Here is a 4,863-nt window from a genome sequence, read left to right on the forward strand (position 1 = left end):
AAAAAGGTTCAAATAATTTATTGAATAGAATAAAGAATTGCAACCATCAAGTCTGATTCGAGGTCACTCTTCCAGCTTGGATGCCATCCACATCACATCAAAAGCATGACATACTTGTAGCATAACAATACTTGTCTCAAAGTCAATTCTCATAGCAACATTATCTCCTTACAATTCAACATAGTCCAGCCCCTGATCACTTAGATGAGTGTTCAATCTATAGGAAGATGAAGGAGGTTATGTCATAAATGGGGGTATTAAATGACCTTCCATACTTAGAATTAGTTCCATGAAGGAAGGGATGAGAGGATATGATGCATATTAACTCATTCCTCATCCATTTTCGAGCTCATAGGAGTTGAAAAGTAAGGGAAACTTCTAGATGATTCCAAGAGATAAGAATATTCCCCAAACCCTATGTGAATTTCGTTCAATCTCTCCCAGCACAGGTGAAAGAGGGCCTAAGTGCTCTGGAGAGCACCTTGGCATGGACTCAACTGCTTTGGAGCACACCCTTACATCATCCTACATGCGTTGGTCCCTTTAGAGGTTATTTCAGGATGCCTTCAAGTCATGAAACTGTCTGGGAAGGAGGAATTCAAAAGGGTGAATTGTTTAGGGCATGTAGCAACTGAAATTAGGGTTTGATGAGCCCTAAAACATTGATCTGGATGATGGGAGTGATGTGCCCAAATGGATTTGTAACACATGGGCATGCTGGATGATGAGCCATTATCTTGCCCTTCCAATAATGTTTTTATTGATCACAGGCCCTTCAATCCAGCACATCCACAAGGCCGACGAGGACCTACAATTGAGGAGTTGCCTAATGACAATGAAGCTCCAACATCTGAATCTAAACCTGCTAGCACAAAGCCCATAGTTGAACACCCAGATGAGGAGGTTGTTTCAGGCGATGTAGAGGATGAATCAAGAAATATCAAACAATGGTAGCAGTCATCTTAGATCCATTGTGATTTTACTTTGCAGCCATTCAACTACCATAGATCTACTATTTCTAGGCTTGGAGGTGTCTATTATACTTATTCATCTAAAAGGAGGGTTGGTCCAAATGGGGTGATGGAAGCGGAACATCATGAGAAAGATAGCTCTGCTGGTATTGAGAATAGTGGATTTGCTCGGGAAATTTGTGACAGGATGCATGCTGTGTATACGAAATAGAATGTAGATGGTAGGGAGAATACTATAGAGACTCTTTACAACTTGACTAAAGAGGAAGTTTTCAAATTCAATGAAACTTGGGAAAGGCATGTAGCAAGTTCTCTCCCTGGATCAAGAATTTGATCAAGGATGCTGGAAGGAAATAGTAGTAGATCATCTAGTAGACCAGAACTTCACTTTCCCTGTACCGAAGGTCATTCATATGCATGACGTGGAGTGAGGAAATATTAAGATCTTTTCATATGCATGGCATATAGCCTCACCCTATCATCCCCGAAAGCTAGCAGGAGTCAACTTCACAAGTTTTTGAGCACGAGATGATTATTATTTTCCTTGGTAATAAATATTTCCATTTAAGTCTCATCCATGATTTTATTGTTACAACTGAAGGGAAATTAATTTTTAACCTTGTGTTATGTGTGAGCGTATTGACAAGAGAGTTCCTTTCCGAAATAACCAAGCGGATCTTTTCTATGTCATATCATGTATTCTTTTGATTTATTTTTATTGCTAAATGTTTATGTTTAGATATTTTCTACTTGTATTTTTATACAGTGCTATGATATATCTTGAGCTCTATGCTTTTTATTTTACCATAATTTTGTAGCTTTTTTAGTAGCTGCATGTACATGTATACCTTCATTTTGTCATCAATCTGCAACACTATAATTGCTTGTGCCATTTAAATTTTTGTGAACTCAAATATAACAACCCTCTTATTAATGTTGCAGATTGAAGATGGAGATATTATTTGCTTTCAGAGGGCTCTCTCAACAGATGAGGAGGAACGATATCGATATCCACATGTGCGGTTATTTTTGGAGTATGTGCGTAACAGATAGGTAAAATACCCTTTTACTTCAATATTAAAATATATGTAGCATTTCAAGTAAAATACATGAGAAGGATTGCAATGCAGAGAAAAATTTGTGTTATTCCATGGATGAAATTATAGTATTTTTTTTGGTAGTTGTTTCCCTTTGCAACAGTCTGAATATAGGTTTGAAAAATTCTTTTAATCTAAAAAAGTCAGCTAAGTTCTTTTCTAATTAGTATTTTCCTTGTAAGTCATTTTTTGTTCTTTGTATCTTTTGGGCTATTCTTTTTGTGATTCAAATAGTAAATACCTCTTGGGTTCATGTGGTAAAAAAAATATAAGGCTTTGGAGTAAAGATAAGGGAGATTGAAGGTACACCAAAGATTCAAGAAATTTCCAAAAACAACCAGAATGTAATATATATATATATATATATATATATATATATATATATATATATATATATATATATATATATATATATATATATATATATATGTATATGTATATATATATATATATGTATATATATATATGTATATATATATATATATATATATATATATATATATATATATATATATATATATATATATATATATATATATATATATATAGAGAGAGAGAGAGAGAGAGAGAGAGAGAGAGAGAGAGAGAGAGAGAGAGAGAGAGAGCTTTCTTCTTGTGTTTGTACATATAGCTGGTGCTATTTGATAAATAGGGATTTCTTCTTCTCCACGTTCTGTTAGCTTTAGGTTTTGTATGTACTATTGGGAGATGACTTTTGCAATCCTGGCCCAAATACTTTTGGGGTCAAATTCACATTATTTCAATGTCTAAAATGTTGCCTTTGACACTTCTTGAGAAGTTGAAAAATTCAAAAATGGGGGTGATCCTATTTTGGTCCAACTTCAACTCAAAAATTGTTTTGAGCATTTTTTTTGCATTGACAGAAACATTGCTTTATCCAAATGTTGTAACTCTAAAACAATTATCTGGGTTCTTCTCTAGCGTGATTTGTAGTTTTTCAGTAATTCGTTTTTTGTTCTTTGAGTCTTTTGGGCTTTAGTAAGCCAACTGTGAAATTATGATCACTAATGCAATTTCTGGTTATTATTCTCCTACCTTTTCAGAGTATTTGTCAATTGCAATTACTTTACGGAAAAAATTGAATAAAACAGAACTGCATCTTCATGAAAAAATGAATACAGGAACTGAGAAATATATGCACACACACAAATATAGAACAACAATATTTTTGAATAAATGTCCCTGGAAAAACCCTAAAGGGAAAACCAGTTTGAAGATGAGGGTTTTATTATTAAAATTCTTTAGCAAAAATAATATTACAACTGCTTTCTTGACACTGGCAAAGCTCTACCAAAATTATTTCTTCACTTCTACAAGACTCCTCAGACCTCCTAGAAGCTATTAGACCCACCAAAATCAATTCGGCCTCCCTCTGAAGGTGATTTTGACTCGCACGTGCAGCCCTAGATGAGAAACTCAAACCTCCTTGTTACTCGCACTGGATGGGAAAGGGGAAGCATGAGGAATTTTTGACTTAGAATGATGTGGATGAATCCCTATGAAGACAAATGGTAATCGAAGCCAAAATCTAGTAGGATGAGTCGAAAGATGAACAGGAGGATGTGAGAATCATTGTTGGAGGTGTTGATCCCACATAAAGTTAGCATCCTTCGGCTCATGTAATTAGTATCAAAATATCATTTTCTGATCATAATTTCTTGTTGTTTATTTGATTTTCTTAGTAAGAGTAATAAAGAAGTTTCCACTGCTACAAAACTTCTTTGCATCCATGCATTTCTACAGAATTCACACATTGCTATAGAATTGATGCACTACTACGGAATTGTTAAAGACAAATGCATGGGAATTAATTGGGACTATCAAAGGGAGATTCACCATGCACTACCCCTAGGAATTCATTGAGACAAATCAGGAGGAGGTGAATTGCCACTAAGATTATTGGACTACCATGTGAAATTAATAGTTTGAGGGTTAATTGTAAATCTAGTGAATTAACTGAAGAGAGTTTAGTTCCAACAATTTTTAATAGGAGAAGGGAAGGTTCAGCTCCAATTCTAAAACAGGAGAGAAGGTTCAACTCCAGCTCTAAAATAGAATAAGAGGTTAAACTCCAATGAACTAAAAGAAGAAGAGTAAAATGAATACTAGCTCATGTTTAGGGAAGTCTAAGACTGATTGGCAGTTTGATCATGCTAGTCTAAAATAGTATGAATTGTGGAGAGACTAGAACCTCCAGATTGCATTTCACAAGCCCAAATCAACATATTATTCAATAAGGGGTTAGGTTGTGTTGTTGTTTTATGTTATTTCCATTATTAATTATATAATATTTATTTTTGTAGCATCTATATATTGTGACTACTTAAGTACACTACTTTTGTGGTCGCTATACTCTATGAGTGCCAATCTAGTTATGTCATTGTATTAGGGAATTATATAACCATATTATGCATGCAAGGTTTAACTCTAGTTCAAAATTTGTAGAATTATTAGAGCTAATTCTCTCTTGAAATTTGGTTTCCACAAGATCTATTCTTCTGCAACTGTGGTAGTAAGGAAACCAGTAGAGGGTTATTTGAACTTGAATTTACTGGAAGAAGAGTGGTGTGAGGTAGCGTAGAAAGAAAATGAGTTCCTAACAGATATAAAGACTCTACGCTCTTTATCTTTAAGTACTCCATAAAACCTTGCCAACCCAAGCTTACATCTTGTTGCTATGTTAAAGTGAATTTTAATCATCTCATCCTTAGGATATGATGAAGTTACATATGGTGTCACATGTAGGGATATGCAAGTAAGAAGTGTCCAAACTA

At 34.5% G+C, this 4,863-nt stretch overlaps 1 pseudogene; it reads left to right on the forward strand.

The window, feature by feature from the left end:
* The first annotated feature begins 708 nt into the window (after window positions 1-708).
* Window positions 709-1,413, forward strand: LOC149149366 (uncharacterized; annotated as a pseudogene).
* Window positions 1,414-4,863: the final 3,450 nt, after the last annotated feature.

This window comes from Pinus tabuliformis, chromosome 9 (assembly GCF_031772625.1).
Source record: "Pinus tabuliformis cultivar Carrire ecotype Pingquan chromosome 9, CPIR1, whole genome shotgun sequence".
Taxonomy (NCBI): Eukaryota; Viridiplantae; Streptophyta; class Pinopsida; order Pinales; family Pinaceae; genus Pinus; species Pinus tabuliformis.